The sequence below is a fragment of the Eumetopias jubatus genome, unplaced genomic scaffold (assembly GCF_037043125.1).
Source record: "Eumetopias jubatus isolate StellerSeaLion01/CBP00866 unplaced genomic scaffold, mEumJub1_p1.0 scaffold_10, whole genome shotgun sequence".
Lineage (NCBI taxonomy): Eukaryota > Metazoa > Chordata > Mammalia > Carnivora > Otariidae > Eumetopias > Eumetopias jubatus.
The window spans coordinates 80,718,248-80,737,703 of NW_028274816.1; the positions used below are offsets into that span (position 1 = coordinate 80,718,248).

The 19,456-nt window shown below is 52.8% G+C and overlaps 1 protein-coding gene and 1 long non-coding RNA gene across 12 annotated transcripts in view; both read right to left on the bottom strand.

The window, feature by feature from the left end:
- Positions 1-9,921, bottom strand: part of LOC114216236 (uncharacterized) — a 39,897-nt gene extending 29,976 nt beyond the window's left edge. For 5 of the 7 annotated variants that reach the window (XR_015769266.1, XR_015769265.1, XR_015769264.1 and 2 more), the window contains exons 1-5: positions 9,412-9,587; positions 8,139-8,245; positions 7,084-7,200; positions 1,873-2,164; positions 403-532 (exon numbers count right to left, since the gene is read on the bottom strand). The gene's annotated coding sequence lies outside the window, so the exon portion shown is untranslated. Of the gene's footprint in view, positions 1-402; positions 533-1,872; positions 2,165-7,083; positions 7,201-8,138; positions 8,246-9,411; positions 9,588-9,851 lie in introns of those variants that run through there. The other 2 variants (XM_088028072.1, XM_088028074.1) reach the window with 2 other exon arrangements.
- An 8,029-nt stretch (positions 9,922-17,950) lies between these two features.
- The window catches only part of LOC114216044 (uncharacterized), a 67,860-nt gene continuing 66,354 nt past the window's right edge, over positions 17,951-19,456 (bottom strand). For 4 of the 5 annotated variants that reach the window (XR_015769277.1, XR_015769271.1, XR_015769269.1 and 1 more), the window contains 2 exons: positions 19,019-19,075; positions 17,951-18,735 (listed from right to left, as the gene is read on the bottom strand). This is a non-coding gene — a long non-coding RNA (uncharacterized LOC114216044). The remainder of the gene's footprint in view (positions 18,736-19,018; positions 19,076-19,456) is intronic. The other variant, XR_015769270.1, reaches the window with a different exon arrangement.

The following is a 19,456-nucleotide window of genomic DNA, read 5'->3' on the forward strand; positions in this document are numbered from 1 at the left end:
TGAGGAGGAGCCAGGACAGGGGGTCCTGAGACCCTGTGAGGAAGCATTTAGAGCCCAGAGCTAGGCTGTCCTGCTTGAGGCTTGTCCTCCCTCCTCTTGTCTGCCCACCCCACCCCTGCGTCTCTGCCCCTGAGGGCCTCTGAGAATGGTTTGGTCTGGGGTCTGCTGTCTCCCTTCTCCCCTTGGACCCTCCCCGGCCCTCCCTGCTCTAGCATATTGAGTTTCTGCCTCCTGGGCCACCCAAACAGGACAAGCAGGAAAAACTGGCTTGATCCTGGAGGTGCAGTTCCAGCTTTGCTTCTGGCCTGTAAGGGGGTTAGGGTTAGGGGTTAAGGGGTTCACAGGCCATCGCTGTGGGGGGCCTTTCCTCTGAGGTGTGGCCTCCAGGTAACTGTCCCCTACCTGGTATCTGAGAGCTTCTGTCTGCAGCGGCCTTGCAGGGCTCAGCCTCCTCCAGGAACACTTTTCTTGTGGAGAGATTCCAGCAGGACATAATCCACAAAGGACAAATTAATTTGTTGTCTGGATTTTCCTGTTAAGAAAGAAGAAGAGAGGGGCGCCTCCATGGCTCAGTCGTTGAGCGTCTGCCTTCAGCTCAGGTCATGATCCCAGGGCCCTGGGATCGAGCCCCGCATCGGGCTCCCTGCTCAGCGGGAAGCCTGCTTCTCCCTCTCCCACTCCCCCTGATTGTGTTCCCTCTCGCTGTCTCTCTCCGTCAAATAAATAAACAAAAATCTTAAAAAAAAAAAAAAAGAAAGAAAGAAGAAGAGATAAAGCATGAAGCTTGTGTCCTTTAGAAACAGGCCACACAACCTAACCAATAGATCTGTTCTGGGCTGTGGTCAGTCAGGGCAGAGGGGGACTCAGGCGGAAGCTTTGTGCTGGAACAGGAAGGGGGGCAGATGAGAAGGCCATGGCAGAGAAGGGGGAATAGAAGACAGCAGCTCACAGCCCCCAAAAGTAGCAGAGCAGAGGTCAGAGATGGGGAGACAGGTCTCGGGATGGAGGAAGTCAGAGAGACTGAGGCACCAAGCCACACACCCAGAAGGCTCTGGGTCCATGGGCCACGGCATGTCCTCTGTGGCAGGTTCCATGACCTGTCTTAGGGGAAAAAAGGCACTGAAAAAAAAAAAAAGCTTAAAAGCATAAAGTCGAACAAAATTCCAAATGGCTGCACTATCCCTTCAACAAGCTCGATTTTAAAGTAACCTTTTTTGCCCTTTCCACAAACCTCCCCTCCTCCCTCCCTAGCCTTTTGTTTCAGGAACCTGGTACCACCCTGAAAACAACTAATGAATTCCTGTATCTCCCTGGAAAGCCCCCAGCCCCTTCCCCGGGGCCGGGGGGGGGGGGGGGGGGGGGTGCGGCTGGTGCAGGTTTTTGAAGGCCAGAGCTCACTGCAGCCTCCCTTGCCTGGCAAAGCAACGAAGCTCTCAGTCCTCTTTATTCTAAACTCTGTCTTCATATTATATTTTGGCTCCAAAATACAGAGGTCTGTTTTTGACAAAATTAGTTACCTCTTTAATTATTTACCTCCATTTAACTACCTATAAAACAGGCCACTGTGTGGGGGACAAGGGTGCCCTCTCAGGCCAAGGGCCATACTCTGGTCAGGCTCTCTCGCACCCTCTTCTTGCCTAGGCCACATTCTCGGTCTGCTGAGCGGTCTTAGCAAGGAATCCCCCACCCTGACCCTAACCAAGCCCCTCTCCCTATTTCTCCATTCCCACCCTCTCCTGTCCATGGGGTGTGAATCCCCACTGCTCCTTGTTATTTCCGGGCTTGAATTCAGTCTCTCCCCACTATTGCCAAGGTCTTGAATAAAGTCTTTCTTGCACGTTCCAGCAGGTGTTCAGTGAATAATTTCCTTACCAAGGGCTGGGAGGGAGAGCGCTGTGAGTGCCCGGCAGCGCCCGAGAGCAGTCAGACCCCTGTCTGCTTGCGGCTTTCAGTGACTGGCACTCCAGGGGTGTGTCTGGCCCCAAGAGGGCCACAGACACATGCACGAACCTTGAAACAAAGGGCTGACGCCCACGGACAGACACCCTCCTGTGGCAGCAGGGTGTAGGACTTCCTTGGGGTGGCATCAGGCAAAGTCCTTAGATGCCAGGTGTGCTTTTTGAACTTGAGGCAAATGTGGAAATATCACCTCTCGGTACAAGTCCTGTGGAAAAAATAAGTGGAGGGTCAGATCTCCCACCTCTGGTGCAGAAATAGGGAACTCGTGGGTACTGACGTGTGCTAAGGCAAAAGGCTGCTCTTCTCTTGAGGCCTCTTAGCACAGGCATTGTTAGGTCTTGTGAACGTCCCAAGCCTCCAATCTCAGCAGTCTATTGGGCAACGGTCAGGGGATGCAAGAGCACTTAACACCCTGGCCCACCCAGCTAACCTGCTCTCACAAGAAAAGAATGCAGACTAATCATTAGGGATCATGATATAAGCACATTTGTGGTGACTTGTGTATATACCAACTTTTAGAATGAGGGTCTGGATACCCGCTGGACCTTGTAACACACTCAGACCTAAAACGTAGGTGTCAAAAACTCCAGACCTAATAGACGGTAGAAAGATGTATTCCTCCTACTGCAGGTTAATAAGGGAGTCCTGCGGCTGAGGATGACGAAGCCAGCCTGATTATCTATATTTACAAAGCAGGGACAGTAGCTGCTGACAGCTTAGAAAGTGTCAAAGCTCCTCCCTGAAGCTGGAAAGTCTGTGGGCTCAGAGCAGTTGCCAGGCGCATGCAGCGGTCAGAATTCTCGGGGGATGTCTAATCGCAGCCCACAGTAGGAGCTAGTAACAGTGCTATTTGAGTTAACGAACACGGCACTTTACTAACTTAAGTTGCCCTGAGGTACTCAGCAATGAAAAGACAAGGGAATAGTCCTTAAATGTCCGTAAGAAAGAAGGGACTTGCCCTTTTAAGTCAGCACCCCCTAGTGTACTCCTAAGGAACCTTGCTCAGTGAATGATGAGTAGAGAATCTTTGCTTCCCAGGGGCCCACAGTCTTCACGGGCCAGTACAGCCGGCCGCTGAACTTTCCTTGCCCACTCGAAAGTGGAGGTGACCCCCAAGAAGGGCTCTGTCAGATGCAAGTGCAAAGCAGTTTTCAAAACAGTTTTCTGTTCAGAGTGTGGTTTAACCGTTCTGGGAGAGAGTTCAAAGGAAAACCACTGTGGGGAAGCGGGTGAGAAAGGCGCACAAGGGGTCTGGGGCACCCTTTCACACCAGCCTCAGGTCTGGCTCAGGAGGGGGCAGCGGTTCTCTCCTCCCGCGTTCCGTAGGGAGGACCGAGGGCAGCTCAGCGAGCCACAGAAAAGGGCACCTGAAGCTACAGAGGGGCTCCCTTGGGACAGTTTCCAGCTTCCCAATCAGTAATGAGGTCGGCTAACGGCAAACAGCCTCCCAAGGATGGAAGCAGAGCAGCCTAGAGTTCATGTTTGCACAGGCAAGGACAGGGCTGCCCTCTCCCGCCCTCCCCATCTCTGGCCGTAGCTCTCAGACACGTGCACACACAAACACAAGCCCACTGACCCACTCCACATGTGACGTAACGCAGAGGTACAGAAACCAGTCGCACAAGGGGAGAAGACAAAAGGAAACAAAAGGGTGCGTGCAGCCACCCCGGGGCCATACCAACGCCGCAGCTCTGGGCAGCCAACGAGCCAGCCAGCAGATCACCTGGCAGACGTGAAAGAGGGCCAGGGAGCAGCAGCGGCTACTCTTCCCCACTGGCACCACCTGCTTGCAGAGACACAACTAGTGGCCAAGTGGAAGGTGCGTTTCAGTCATCCCCAGACTCCGACATCTAGTGGTACAAACCCCAGGAAAGGTAGAGGCCCACAAAGTGGTAGTGAGTTGGCCTGTGAAGAAAATGCTGCAACATCTGTTTTTCCATTAAAATATCAGTTCCAAATAAAGACATGAGATCATGCCATTACTACAATTAAAAGTAGAAAATGTACAGTGTTCAGTAATGTAGATTGTTTGAAAAGAGAAGAGTCCACCTCTCTCTAGAATTCATGAGGTTAGTTGGGGGGTATGTAAAGGCCGTGTCTGTGTAGAGCCCACAGAGAGGGCCAAACAGCAGGGAGCCCTCAAAGGAGCAGGGGATGAGACATGTGGTCACACAGGTGCTGGCATTCCGCGTCTGCAGGATGAGATGCAACTCCCAGGAAGACTCCTTCCCTGGGCAGACGCCCAGGGACAAGGCGGAGCCTTGTAGAGGGGCACCTCCCTCCAAAAGCTTCCCACCAGCAACTGTTGTTTTCTGATGTGGTGTTTCACTATTAAACTATTTTACAGGAAAAGGCCATTCTAAAGATTTGGAGATGTGTTTGTCCTTAGCCCCATCTGGAGCAGGCCCCCTGCTCATGCCCACCAAGGCCAGGCTCAGCCACTGCAGGAGCAGGGAGCTCTGAAGGCCCTGGCTGGAGAACCTCACTGCCAGCCAGATGTCAGCACTACTTCTCCAAGTGGGACACGAGCTGAGAAGAACCAGGAATTTGGTAAGCGTGAGGGAAGCAGGATCAGGTTGCACAGAGCAGTGGCTTCTAAGCATGGTGACCATGACCCTGGTCAGAAAGACATTTTATATGAGGGAAGAAAGCCCACACACACACGAGCACACATGCACATGCATGCAACATTCTCACATGTGAGCACATGCACACACGTGCACAACACACACAGGTGCACACGTGTGCCCGCTCAAGCGACAGAATTGCTCCTCACTTGCTACCAGAGGCAGCTGCTCTCCATTAACCGATGGGAATGTTCCCTCTGATTTGCTCTGTGCGTTCTTGGTGAGAACAGGTGTCATGTGCAGGTGTGTGCGGCCCTCCCACGCATCTTCATGGAGTGAGGGTCAATGATGCCTGCTCCTTCACTAGCACCCACCCTGTGCCTGGTGCCAGGCCCTTCACTGAGCTGATCTCGCCTGCTCCCGTCTTACAGGGGATGAAGCCCAGGCTCAGACAGACAGCCCGGGCTGCCTGCACATTCCTGAATCTCTGTGTGCAGTGTTGGATTGCCTTGGAGCAGGACACGGTACCGGGGTATGCCATGACTTATTTAATAGTCCTTTCACTTCACATAAACGAAGTCATTGTGCCCAACTTTTTCTTTATTGTAAATAATGCTAAAGGAAATACCTCTGCCTAACTCTTTCCATACACATTAGAATCCTTCAGATAAAGCCCCAGAAATGGGGGTGCTCCATCGAAGGGTAGGCGTTTCTGACTCCCTTGCAGTGCGTTGCTGACTTGCTCTCCAGAACGCCTGGGCCGATCTACCTTCCAGTGGCAGGTGGGATTGGCCATCCCACCCAGCTTGGCAGCCCGGGGTCCTGGCACCCTCTCTATCCCTGCCTTTGCTCAACCCCCATTCAAAGCTGAGCCAGGTCAGTTCAGGCAGTATAGAGGCAGCCAGGGCCTTGGCAGCAGGCGAGTCTGGAGCTGAGACCAACTGACCTTCACCTCAGTTTTCTTATGTGGAAACATGAGCACGGTCAGCACTAAACTCCTGTCAGCAGTGGCTGTCCTGCAGATCCGCCTATGGCTCAGCTGGGCTTGTTGCTGCTGAGGCCCACCAGATGGGACCCCTGGGAGGGCAGACACCTCCCAGACGCCTGGGTGCTCCTCAGAGTACCTCATGCAGGCACTTGGTTAAAACAAAACCACCCTTTCACTCTCGGATGATGGGCTGCTGCAGGCACACAAGGGCGTGAGTGTGCCCAGGTCACTCCTGGGTTGCTCCCAAGGGCTAGTGTGCCTGCACCCTGGGGCAGGGGCCCTAAGTGGAAGGCTGTTGTCAACTTCCCCAGCTGCCTCCACAGGGTGGAGGAAGGGCATCCCTGCAGGGCAGGGATGGGTGGGGAGGGGGCCTCATGGTGCTGAGCTGGGAGGGGGCGTGGTCAGGGCCAGCTGCACGGGTGGTGTTCTAAAGGCCCTCGGCAGAGCCTCAGATGCGCTCCAGAGGAGAGCAGGGTGCTTATGTGGCCATGGAGCATGATTTGCAGACGATGTGCTGAAGGAGACCTGGGGGTGTGGGGAAAAAAACTGACCCTCTAGTGTCCACACATTGGGAAGGACTCTGGGCTCTAACAGCCATCCTTTCCTCCTTCCTCCAAACTCAAGAAACATTCTGAATTCCAAAATGCATCTGTTCCCAAGGGTTTTGCAGGAAGGCCTGTGGCCCTCAGTAACATAGTGGAAGGGCTATGGTTCTGAGGCAATGCTTAGCAGGTGAGAAAGGGGGCAGCACCCTCAAGACCCCTCAGGGACCTCTTCTTACCAGCCCAGAGAGGACCCCCATCTGCCCAGGGTGGGCTGGGAATTGGTCACTGCAGCTGGAGGCACTCTGACAAATGATCTATGCCCACGGCACACAATTCCACAGGAAAGCACAACCAGGGCACTTCCTAACCTGCTAAACTGGTCACTAGGGCGAGGAGGGTTTAGTATTCATAAAGTGAAATTGGTGGATTATTGGAATTATTAAGGGCTTTGATTCTACATTATCCTTAAAAGTCTGGCTGCCACACATGCTAATGATTGGAAATCTCCTAGTGCACTTGCACATACAAATCATATACACACTGTACACACACCCCACATGCTTGCATGCACACACACGAATCATACACATATGCACACACGTTCACACACAAATCATAGACACGCTCATGCACACAAATTCACACACACACAAATCATAGGCACACTCAGGCCTGCCCACATGCCCAACTTATACACACACATGAGCACACACCTGCACACACTCACACCTGCACACACAACCCTCCACACAGTGATGCTGAAAAGCATAGAACACAATGTTGCCTGGAGCCCTCACATCCATTCCGCCTTCAATCTGTGACAGTCTCTCATTCTTTCTTGGGTTTTCAACCTTTGACACCTTGAAGAGAACTGTTCAGGTATTTTGTGGAAATACCTGATGTTTTCTCATGTTTTGATTGGGATTATGGATTTGGGGAAGAATACCACAGAGGTGAAGTGCCTTTCTCATCACATCACGTCGGGACATGTGGTACTATCACGACTTGCCACAGCGATGCTGACCTTTGTCGCGTGGTTCCCCACTGTGAAGCCACTCTTCTGTTCACGTTCTGTCCATTAGAAGCCAGTCATGAAGTGCAGCCCACACACAAATGGGCAGCAGTGACTGGGCTCTGGCCCCTAGAAGAAGGAGCATCAGGGTGGCTCAGTTGGTTAAGCATCTGACTTTGGCTCGGGTCATGATCTCGGGGTCCTGGGATCGAGCCCCGTGTAGGGCTCCCTGCTCAGCGGGGAGCCTGCTTCTCCCTCTCCCTCTGCCACTCCCCCTGCTCATGGGCTCTCTCTCAAATAAATAGATAAAATCTTTAAAAAAAATTTTTAAAAACCTTCTACATAAATTAATGATATTTAGGGGAGATACTTTGAGACTATGCAACTATCTGGTTTCTCCTAACGTTTTGCAAACTAATTTTAGCATTCCTTTGTGGATCTATAGCATTATTACTGTGGGGATCTGATGGTGATTTTCTGTTTCCCCTCTACAATGCTACTCTACTCTACAGGATTTCTATTTCCCCTCTACATTTTTTGTTTCCTTCAACATTTATTATTTGGGATCTGTCTATAAGGAAGATTAGCCCCTTTCTCCTAGTTTCTATTTGTTCAACCATTTATTTGTAGCGGTACAAATAAAATAAATTTATTTTATTCTTTGGGTTATAGCCCAGTACTTTTAAATTTTTTTATTATTATTTTTTAGCATTTCCTTACTTTCTAGGCCTGCTAGATGCTCCAGGCTCATCTTGCATTTTCTCTGCCTCAGCCCTAGTATCAGGCATTTCTCCAAGGAACCTGATTCCTTTTTTTGAAGGTGCTGTTTAGAAACTAAGATCTGGGCATAAAGTATGCTTGTTGCCAGTGGGGTGTTTTGTGCTTCCAGGCCTCTCAGAGGGCAAAGCTAGGAAATTTGGGTATGTGTACTAACCCACATGTGCACGCATGTGGACATTGACTTTTTATCTCTCGGCCTCTCTGTGAGGAAAGCACGAGTCCATACTGACGTGACCAATTATAGTTGAGTGCCAAAGTGTTCCTTCTGGCCTTCTCCCCACACTTACCCGAAACCTTGTCCAGCTGTGAGAAGCCCGCTCCTGTTCTCTACAGTGTGTTTACTTGTGAGATCTTCACATATATGTGAAGTGGTTCAGAGCTGCCAAACCGTAACCTGTGGGAAATAAATTTACCCACTAGAGTTCAGTGTTAGTGTAGAGGTGTTTTGCAAAGTTGCCCAGGTCAGCTCTTTTGTGTCGGTTCTCTCCGTGGCAGTGGGTCCTCCGCCCAATACCCCAGGTCCCATTCAGCCCAGGACCCCCCCACACCTCAGCTGCTCTTGGTCTTGTTCACATAGCCAGGGTCACTCTTTGAGGTGTCCTTTGGGGTTTCACAAGTGTGTGGAGTCTTGTACCTCCACCATAGAACCACACAAAACAATTTCATGACCTTAAAACTTCCCCTCATCAACCCCTGGCAACCACTCTTCTGTTTTCTGTTCTTATAATTTTGCCTATCCCAGAAAAAAAAAAAAAAGAATCAATTAAAAACCAACATGTGGTTGTGAGGTGGCACAAGTTGGGGAGGCGGGCACATGGGGGACCCAGTGGGAGGACATCCACACTGCCCACACAGCCGAGATCCAGTGGGTGTACCCCAAAATCAGGCACCACACTGGAGCAACCGGGGACATCCAGAAATGCCATCGGCTAAACAGGTGCCATGGAAGCAGCAAGAAGCAGCACCAGTCCAGGTCAGGACAAGCCCATCTGGACAAGAGGAGCAGTGCCCCAGGCAGGGTTGTGATGGGGAAAAGCCTGGGGTCCCTCAGGAACCACCACTGGCCCCAATTCCCAGAGGGGCTTGCTCAGCCTCTCTCCCCTCCACCTCTCCCTTCCTTGTTCCCCTTCTCACTGCTGCAGCAGGGAACAGGCTGTTTTCCTTTGCTGGGGTTTATTCAGTTTCAGGTTCTTGACTTTAAAAGCAGATGCAGGAAATTTGTGGCTTGTGTCACTCAGAAATGTCACTGACACAAATTAATTTTCACTGATGTGGCCTCTGGTGTTTTCCGCTGGGTTTCTGGACCTTGTAGACAAAGCCAGCCCCCCGCCCAACTGACCTCTGATGTGTTTCTGTGGCACACAGACCCGGAGAAGATGTGTAAGGTCTGAAGCCCGGGCTCGCCAACCCCTCAACATCCCTCTGAAACACAGTGTAATGGAGCCATCATTCATGCAGCTGAACCAGCTCTCCCTCCAGGAGGGAGCTCCAGTTGAGTGAGGCGGACGGAGCTGCCCTGGGCCTGAGTCCACCACCCTCCTGCCCCGGTCCAGCACCCACCTCATGGCGAGAGCCTGCGGTCCCATGGGAGGCGCTGCTGACTTCTAAGGTTTGGGGTGCCCGTTGTTCCAGTTCACAAGGGAGACAGAGAGGCAGAGTGGTTTCTGCTGCCCCAAATGGAGTCTGGAAGCTGGCCTGGAGAGGAGAACAGAGCAGACCAGAGCAGTGGGCCAAGGGAGGATGGAGAAGAAGACAGAGATGGAGAAAAAGGGAGGGGCGCAGACAGAGCCTCTTGAGGCCACTCCCTGTGCCTCTGCTGTGGTCACACGCTGACCCTTCGCCCCCACAGAGGGTTGTTAGCCTCCTGCCCCTTCAGGTCACCCTCATCTTGCGCCTCCTTTCTCCCGCCCATGACCTCATCCTCTGTGCTTGCCCTACTGACCCCCTTCCTCCCACCTTGCCCCTCCAATCCCACGCCAGCTCTGGCAAAAATAACCTACCAAAAATATGGATGGGATCCCAGTCGGCCCCTGGCTGGCCCACCCTTTCCCCTCCCCCTCAGTCAGGATGCAGCCTGGCAGTGGGGCCGCAGACTCCCTCAGTCCACCCTGCACACTCCCCTTGCCTTAGATGCTGGGAAGTGCTCACTAACCCTCGTGCAACAGTGTTTGTGAAAGCAAAACGCAGGCGTCCCTTGCCTCATGGGTTAGATCCTAGTGAGAGAGACTGGCAGCGGGCAGCAGGGCAGAGGCCAGTCGTGCAGAAACCAGAGTTTGAAGAGGGTGGGCCCCACACAAGACACAGGCTGGGGTCTCCCCTGAGCAGAGAGGGGAGCTCGTGGAAGAGGGGAGCTCCACCTTGCAGGTGAGGACTCTTGTCTAGAGCACCTGGACTGCCACTGGAGGTTTTTTAAAAAGGGGAAGCCATAACCAATGTCTGTATTTCTCAATGATGAGATTAAAAAAAACTGGACATCAACATGCAAAAAATGAACCTTGACTTAAACCTCACACTTTACATAAGAATTGGGGCAAGATGGATCAGAGATTTAAATGTAAAATGATAAAGCCTTTAGAAGAAAACAGAAAATCTTCATGAACTTGGGTTAGGCAGAGTTCCTAGCTGTGACAACAGAAGCACAACCCATAAAAGAAAGAAGTCGCAAATTGGATTTCATCAAAATTACAAACTTTACAAAACACAACATGAAGAGAATGGAAACACAGGACATAGACTAGGAGAAAATATTTCCAAATAACGTATCTGACAAAGGAATTGTATCCAGAATACAAAAGGAGCTCTCAGAAACCAACAGTAAAAAGACAAATCACCCAATTAAAAACTTGGACAAGGCCTTGAGGAGATGTCTTGGTGAAGGAGCATGTGGAAGACGCTTCCGGTGACCACCCACCCCTGTGGCTGCAGGAGCCCACGGACAAGGGCACTGAGTGCCAGCAGGAACACGGCGCCAGAGCTCTCATGCAGACTGGGGAGAATGCAAAGTGTCCCGCCACCTTCGCAGATAGCACGGCACTACATGGCACTCAGCAGTCACACTTCTGCATGTTGACCCAAGAAAAGTGAAAACTTACATTCACACAGAGATCTGTACACAGACGTACGTGGCAAGTGTATTCAATAATCACCAGAACTAGTAACAACCCAAATACCCTTCAATCGGGCAAGTGCATAACCCAACAGGGGCACACCCACACAACGGGGTGCTTGCCCCCAATACAAGGGGTGAGCTGTTGGTACACCCCAACAGCTTGGAGGATCTCAGAGTCGGGACCAGTGGCTGGAGCCAGTCTCAAAGGTCCAACACTGTGTGAGTCCATCTGTAGGTAGAACACTTTAGGGATGGTTGCCAAGGGTTAGGTGGGGGGAGGTATGAATATAAAAATAATTTTTGAGGTGAGGTAGCTGTTTTGTACCCAAAATGTTATTACATAAATCTATAACTGTGTTGAATTCACAGAACTTTACACCAAAGAACTGTAATTTTACTACTTTTTTCTACTTTAATGTTAATTAAAGAATTAATTTCTAAAATGACAATAGCAACTTTACAAGTAAAGCCCAACCTCGTTCCCCACAGAGCCACCCTGGTCAGAGGCACCCAGAATGTGTTCACGACAGCCCAGGGCACGCTCCCAGCGGGTTCCACTCAGACCTCTTTCCCTGGGCTGGCTGGCAGCTGGGGAGGGCTGGGTGCTCCTGGGGGGCCTGCCCCAGGGCAGCCTCCTCTGACCCACCCAGCGAAGGTTTGGGGTATATTTGGAATGCTTCCATCCAGGACTCTCTGTGGAGAGTAAAAGAAGCTCAAGGCTTTGGATAGAAAAGCCCTAGGTCAGCGGCTGAGGGCATGTTATGGAGACAGAAGGGCTCTCCCAGGTCACACAGCCCATTTATGGAAGATCCTGGCCCTGACTCAGTGATTCCCACAAGAGGGGTCAACTGGAGACTTGTTTCCTTGTGCCACATCAAGCAGGCAGGACTGAGCCACGCTGCCTGGAGTCAGATTTTCCTGGGCATCAGGGGAGCAGCCTGTGGTTTAGGACTGGCTTCTGGCGGGGTCTATCTTTCGTAAGACCATGAAGGGTGATAGGCAGGATGAGGAGGAGGGATCTGGGTGAAGTTGCAGGAAGACAAAGGATCGGAGCCTGGAAGGGACAAAGTCAGTGAGGGCTGGGGAAGTGGGAGATGAGGGTTTCAGAGACCTCACATGCTTGCCTGGAAGAAAGAAACAGAAGTACAAGAGAACATCTGCACCCTTGGAGCCTCCCACCCCTTGTGAACACAGGGAGAGAATGGGGAGGGGTCTCCTGTGTCTGCTTCAGGCGCCAACTGCTCCACGCTCCCTCGAGGGATGTCCAGTCCCAGGAGAGATGAGAAGGCCCTGACAGAGGAGCTCAGGGCAGCCTTGCACCCCCTCAGAGACCATGAAGCCTCTGCAGGGCTGGGGCCCTGGCTGCCCCAGCACTTTCCTCCTGTGCCAGAGCCCCGAGAAAGCCCCATGGTGGGGCCGCATATCAGGCAGGTGACCCAAACCACAGGACCAGGCAAATCCTGCTACAATCCCACCAGTACTCAATTTCAGAGACATCCACCTCCTCAAGAGTTGCTAGCAGCACGTGGTATGAGTACTAGTGTCCAAGATTTACTTTACTGTGTTCTTTATTTTGTCTCTCTTGCAAATTGAGAAGGGTTGGGGAAGAGTTTAGGAAGGTGAGTGAAGCAGGGAGAGGCTAACAAAGGAGAGTTAATTCTGTAAAGAGGAGGAGAGGGAGACAGGGGTGGAGGGGGCAGGAGGAGACACTCTTCCTTGCAGGTGGGTATGTGGGGGCAGCATGGGGCATCCACAGAACCAACAGAACAACATTTATTTTGTTCAGGCCCCAGCAGCTGTCAGCCACAAAAGAGGCACCAAAGTGCCTCCTCTTCCTCCTCCTGGGCCCTCATCTCGGGGAAAAGGGAGCTGTCAGCACTCAGGCCCAACACCCTGTTTATTGAGGGTGAGTACAGGCACTTGTGGGGCCCTTACATCTGTCCCCATTCCTGCCCTACTGGCTCAGGCCTGGCTCAGCCGCCAATGATCTCTCTCCACCCATCTATCATCCATCCATCCATCTATCAACTATCTACCCATCTATCATCCATCTATCATTGATCCATCCATCTATCCATCCATCCATCATCCATCTATCATCTATCCATCCATCTATCATCCATCTATCCAGCCATCTATCCAGCCATCTATCCAGCCATCTATCACCTATCCTCTATCTATCCATCTATCCATCCATCATCCATCTATCATCTATCCATCCATCTATCTATCCATCTATCATCTATCTATCAACTATCATGTGTCTGTGAGCATGGCTAAGCCAACAGACTTTAAAGTCACATTGTCATATAGCATGTTTTGTACTCATGTGCATGTGAATGGGTGAGAGAGAGGAGAGGAGCCAGAAGAGAAAACACAGATAGACACAGGAACCAGACAAAGGAACTGTGTTAAATAGGGCTTTGTCTTGCCTGCTCCAAGGGTTCTGTTTTCTCACCTATACAACAGGTTGTTTACAGAAGTAGGAGGCACCTCCTGGCCTTCCAGGAGGTAGATGAGGTGGCTCTCTGGAAGACCAGCTGGCAAGAGAGGCTTATGCACCAACTAGTGACCTGAGTAACCGGCAAGTCTCAGTGCCGGTGAAAAGAAGGCAGTGAAAAGTTATGCCTGCACCAGGGAGTGAAATCTGGGATTTTTCACCTCCAAGAGGAATTCCAGATAAGGGGAAAACTCTCTTGCTGGGGCTGAGTTGAGGAAGTAAGTGGCTGAAAGGAAGGAAGGAGTGGGAACAGACTTCACAGAGTGTCCAGGTATGGCTGAGTCCTGGAGGTTGGAGCTTGGCTCAAATGTCTGTATCTTTTTAGGTGAAATGTTACTTTCACACTGTTGTTTTCAGCTAGAGTTAGCTTTTCTAGAGAATTACACCAGGCTCCTGAAGAACAGGATGAAGGAGCAAGACTCCTTCAGGCCCCCAATGGAGGGGGTGGCCACTGTCACCCGGGTCTGAGGGGGCTTGTGGAGCAGGTGAGGATGCAGGGAGTAACGGGGGTTCAGGCAGAGGGGTCAGAAAAGATCAGAGGCAGAGAGATTGAGCAGCTCCGTGAAAAAGAAATGCACCAACTTGAGTGGTAGTCGAAGTCTACACTATTTTTTTTCCATGCTCTGCAGCCTGCTCACTGTCTCAGAACGTCCTACTGAGGGTCACTCTGTGGACTGGAGCTCAGCCTACTCACCCCTTCCTCTGAGTGTCTGTAGGATTGGCTGGCCCACCCAGTGGGAGCCTGTGTGTCATGGCTCACAAGACCCACAGGAGGACACTTTGCCTCACCTGGACCCTTCTTTATGCAAGAGATGCCTCAACTCTGGGGCCTACAAAGGGAAGGGGCTAGGGGAGGGGAGGTGGAGAGCTGGACAGGTCACCAGGGCTCAGCATCCAGCTCTCCAGCACCTGTCCACTTCCAAGAGTAAGTTTGAGATGGAGCCACCACCTGGCGCCAAACCTTTGCTGTACTCATGTGCATGTGAATGGGTGAGAGAGAGGAGAGGAGCCGGAAGAGTCTTTCCTGACTCTGGAAACTGGGGGCCAGATTCCTGGCCCTGGCAGCCTGCGCCCAACCTATTGTCTGAACCCATTCTGGGGCTTGGCCCTGGGTCTGGGGAGCCACCCAGGACTGGTGCCGGGCCACACTGTGGCTCCCTGCCGCCAGTAGGCGGCACTGCAGGAGTGCTTGAGAGGCAGCAGCTTGGGCTTTCAACCAGTGGGACCCCCACCCATAATGCCCTGGCTGGAGCCCCTTGCAGGCTGGGAAGTATGGGCTCAGAGGGAGGGGCATGCTGCAGAGTAGAGAGGGTTGTGCCATCGGAAGCTGTTCCAAGGCAGAGGCTGGGCTTTCCTGTTTTTCTTCCTCCGTGCACACCCCATGTCCAGTGCGTCAGCAGTCTGGACAGCCTTTGACGCCTGTTTCACAGATGAGAACGTAGAGGTTCAGTCAGGGGCAGGGCCCAGGGTGCACACAGTGCCACACTAGACCATGCACTGGGGGTGTTTTGCCATTTCCTTCCCTGAGTCCTGGGGTCTCAGGTCTGCCTGGGGCCATAGATCTTCAGCCTGTCCACCAAGCTGATGCTGTGTGCTGTACAGGGACACATGAGTGTGTGTGTGAGACATGGGCATGTTCTCTGTGGGTGTGAGTATGTTTGCGGTGAGTGTGTTTGGGTGTATCCTGGCATATGTGTGTGCCAGGCATGCATGTCTGTATATTGGAGTGTGTGTGTGTGTGTGTGTGTGGTTCCTGTGTCTATCTGAGTCTGTAAGCTCCATCTTTTCCTCTAAGATATTCAGACAGACAAATTGTCTTGCAAATGTTTCCACAAGGTGGTTCTTTTTTTTTTTTTTAAAGATTTTATTTATTTAATTGACAGAGAAAGAGAGAGACAGAGAGAGGGGGAACACAAGCAGGGGGAGTGGGAGAGGGAGAAGCAGGCTTCCCGCCGAGCAGGGAGCCCGATGCGGGGCTCGATCCCAGGACCCTGGGATCATGACCCGAGCCGAAGGCAGTCGCTCAACCAACTGAGCCACCCAGGCGCCCCTCCACAAGGTGGTTCTAACAATGTCTCCTGCTCAAGGGGAGCACCAGCGTGTACTGACAGTGAGGTCCCAGCTCTTCATGCAATTTGTCACTTCAAGACCCTCAGTGGAGGTGCCCCAGAGATGGTGACGGCTCTTGAAAAGGATGCTTGGTGAAATTCCTCACCTCCCCTCTGCTTTCAGAAGCAGCAGTAACTTTGCTCACATTCAGCAGAAAGCCAAGCTGCCTCAGTGTGGAGGTCATGTGGCCAGGCTTCCTGGAGCCAGAGGGTGACTCAGCTCCAGAAAGCTCTGAGTTGTACCTCACCCACCCACAGCTCCCAGAGTCCAGACATGCTGCGGGTGTGCCTGGCCCAGCACGCACATTCTGTTCCCTAGCTGCCTCGCCCAACCTCCCCAGGACATGCTGCCACCAGCTGCCCTTGCCAGGGTCCTTCCAGCACCTCACAGCCTTTGGGAAACGCAGGGCATGGAGGATGGGGCCTGCAAAGTGCCCCCATAGGTGCTTAGGATGAGATGGGCCTGGCAGCAGCTGACTCAGCCACCCTCCACAAGGAGACAGACAATACCATATTCTGACACATCAAACCTTCTGGGTGTCTCTTGGGGAAGCACAGGGGTGGTGGGCACTGGCATGTCAAGGGATGAGAGAGAAGGCGCTGGAGGGCCACAGAGCCAAGATCAAGGGGCCATGGGGCCCAACAAGCCACTGGTTGGCCTCTCCTGGGATTCCCGACACCCTAACACATAGCTGGTGTCCCTGCAAACTGTGTAGGAACAGCAGATCAGAGCTGCAGGCCCTTGGTCAGCCTGTAATGAGAGATGTTTTAAAATATACAAGAGAAAAAAGGTGTGAGAAAGAAGTTCCAGGTAGACCCTGCTATGAGAGAGGACCCCAGATGTGTGTGTTCGTAGAACTAAGCTCGATGGTGATAATCCTATCCGCCATGAGCAGAAACCTGAGCAAGCCCATGTGTCCTGCCAACACACCCAGAAAGTGAAACTTGAGGGTGCCCCAGGCTGCCAGTGAGTAGCAAGCAGGCCATGGGCACCCCACATGCCCACAATGGGACCACCCCCTCAGGTCTCAGACTTCATCTGCTCTCAGGACAAGGCTGAGCCCAAACTTGTCTGTCTGGTCATTCCAGGAGAGGGTCCAGAACACTGCACAGCATGTGAGTGGGAGAATGGGGCTCCACCCAGACCTCCACCCAACCCAAACCCCCTCACTCACACCTCTCACTGCCCAGACCCTTGTCCTGCCCAGACCATCACCTACCCTCCTAGGGGGTTCTTGCCAGTGGCTCTGGCTACATGTCCTGCACTCTAGCCCAGCTTGAGGTACATCACCTCAACCAGGTGGCATTGGGGGAGCTGCTCCCTGGGGAATGCAGGAGGGAGTGTTTGAGCCCACAGGGCACCCACTCCTCTGTACTGATGAGAAAACTGCTGCCCTACTGGCACAGGGCTCTCTGTTCCTAGGACCTAGGAAGCCACCCCTGGCCTGTGGGAGGAAGGTCTACCTTCCCCCTGCCCCAGCCAATGTCTGCTCAGGGGAGCCCAAAAGGGTGCTCAGCATCGATACTGTCTCCAGCAGGTTAACCAGCCAGTGCTGCCTGGCCTACCTCTTCTTACAGGAGGACAAGTGGGTATCCTGGTGAGAGATACACCCTCTGGTTTCTGTTCAATGCCATCGCTCTAGGTGAACTCACCAGGAACAAGCTGTATCCTGTTGGAAACAGAATGAGATGTCCAGGTGCACTCCGCAGACCCTACATCAAGAGCTTCTATCCACCTGCTCTGAAAGCAGGTTACCACCCCCACACCCAGGCTGCTCTGGCTTTGGGGGTCCTTGGCTACCCTCCAGGGGTCAAGGAGCCTGCAGAGGAGGCTGGGGTCAGCCCAGCGAACCCTGCTCCTTTTGGGCTGTGAAGTTCCCGAGAGCTCTGCGATAGCAGGGGAGGGGTCGGCCACCCCACAGCAGCCTCCCTACCACCACTGCCTTGACCTGCAGCTGCCCTGAGTCCAAGCCCTCTTTGTTGGCAAATAGGCATTCCCATGCACAGCCCTAATCTAGCTCCAGCTAGAGACTAGAGGGAGAACGTTCGCTTTGGCTGAATGGCCCAGTTGGTGGCAGGGCTGGAAGGCATGCTCACTTGTGGGCCACCCAGGGGCCCTTCCTCAATTTGCAAAATGTGCCTCTGAGAGTTGCAGCCACTCCATACAGAGCTAGAGTGCCTGCAGGTCACCTCTGCAGGCTCCAGGCACCACCCTCCTGCACACCCAGAGAGAAGATGCTGGAAGCAGTGAGCCCTGCCAGAGGGATGGAGGAGAGGCAAGGGGAGGGATGGGGAGGAATGGGGGGAGGTGGAGGAGGGGCCGGAGGAGGGAGGGGGAGGGGGACAGGGGAAGGGCAGGAGAAGGAACAGAAGGAGGGATGGAGGAGAGGTGGGGAGGGATGGGGAGGGGCAACATTCTTCTAAGAGGTTGAGGGTTAGGGGTCTCCGCCCAGGTTGCCTGGAGAGGGTCTCTTCCATCAGCAAAACTGGCATCTCAGTGGAGTTCCAGCTTCTGGAGGCAACAGTGGAGGAGTTACAGTTGGAGCAAGGGTCATCCCAGCCTTGCCCATCCACTTCACCTACTGTGATGCTCCTGGTCACTCTGGGCGGGCTGGGCCCCTGTGATGCTATCTCACAGCCCCTGACCAGGAGCCAGGCAGGTTCTGTCCTTCTAGGGTGGTCAAGCAACATGAGCAGTGCCAAGCTTGCCTTGGCTGGGCCTGTCCTGACTCTGAAGTCTTCTGTGCCATCATATTCCCTGCTGTGTGGCCTTAGACAAGTTCCTCCACTTCTATTCCTGTTTCTTCATCTACAGGATGAGTGCCTTCAGAGGATCAGACATGATGCCCAGGACCTGTCAAATGCTCAGCACAGGGCCCAGTGTGAGCTCTGCTTCTTGGAGCCAGGCAGGGCTGTGCACCTCTGCCCAGGGAAGATGAGGAGGTAGTGGCTGCTGCAGCAGGTGTATACCCTAAGGAGGAAGTCTTTGGGGAGAGCTCTCTTCATGTCCTAAAGTTTCATCTTTTTGTGCATCCGCAAATTGGCACAGAGCCAGTGCTTCATGGATCCACATGACAAAGGTTTGACTTCAGGGCAGTGACTGAGCTGGTCCCTGAGGACACACAGAAAGTGGTCCACCTGGCATGGGCAGGTGTGGGTCTGGCAACCTAGAAACAATGGAGGAATAGATGTCAAGGAAGAAAGGGCCCCCCTTGCTCTCTCATGGCTGCACAGCCTGCAGTCTCATTTTGCCAAGCAAAAACCTCTGCTGCCTAAAAACCCTCTCCAGGCGATGCCAGGGACTGGGTCCTGAGCTGTGAGGACTGTCAGTGAGCTGTCAGCTGGGAGCCAAAAGCCTGGGGAGGCATTCCATGGTTGGTAACTGTGCTCAGATGCTGTGCTAGGCCATTTAAACTTTAAAAAAAGAAAGTCATCCATCCATATACTTACCATATGGTGAAGTCCCTGGCCAGACGGGCATCATGGACAGTCGGGGACTGGGCAGGCCTGTGAAGTATGGGGCAGGGGTGGATGACATTTACATGCTTCATGAAGCTCCGGGCTCATTCACAGTTTACTCAAAGATTTGAAAAGAGCAAGCCACTTTGCCAAGCTCAAACACACCTTTCCATTGCCAGGTCAAGAAGGCTCTTTCCTGAGACCAGGCCCAGGGAATGCCTAACAGGTATGCTATAGGGAGGGCTTGCCAGGAGCAGGTCCCAGCATCTGCCCTGCTCAACACTACCCCGCAGGAGGGACTGGGGGAGACGTGACCCCCTGGCGATGGTTTTCAGCCCATCACAGATGCTGGGGGACCCTGGCACCATCCAAACACTAGCCGGCCAAGGGATTGCCCCCAGTCAGCCAAACCCTGTGTATACGCCCCAC